Source organism: Micropterus dolomieu, linkage group LG16 (assembly GCF_021292245.1).
Source record: "Micropterus dolomieu isolate WLL.071019.BEF.003 ecotype Adirondacks linkage group LG16, ASM2129224v1, whole genome shotgun sequence".
In the NCBI taxonomy this organism is placed as follows: Eukaryota; Metazoa; Chordata; class Actinopteri; order Centrarchiformes; family Centrarchidae; genus Micropterus; species Micropterus dolomieu.
The window spans coordinates 19,990,959-19,991,286 of NC_060165.1; the positions used below are offsets into that span (position 1 = coordinate 19,990,959).

General features: G+C 50.6%; 1 protein-coding gene across 1 annotated transcript in view; it reads right to left on the reverse strand.

The window, feature by feature from the left end:
• Positions 1-328, reverse strand: part of lamb1b (laminin, beta 1b) — a 42,606-nt gene that overhangs the window by 14,737 nt on the left and 27,541 nt on the right. The window lies entirely within an intron of this gene.

Sequence of the window (328 nt, forward strand, 5' to 3'; positions counted from 1 at the left end):
TCAAGGGCAACTGGACTTGGTTGAAGATACTGGAAGACGTTTCGTCCCTCATCCAAAGGACTTCTTCGGTTCTGACTGACTGGCAGGGAAACTCAGCTATTTAACCTCAGTGGGGTCGTTGGCCCGGGTCATCGATACCGCTGGTTCGTTAGTGTTCCTGGTTGCTGTGACGACAGTCGTTACAGTCGTTAGGACTACCTGTGGCCAAGACTGAACGACCATCGTTGGTATCTTCACCTGAGGCCAATAGGTTAACATTTGTTGAGTTTCCTGGGAAGTGATGAAAGGACAGCATTGTAAGTGGGGGATAAGTGGTGGCGTAGACCCC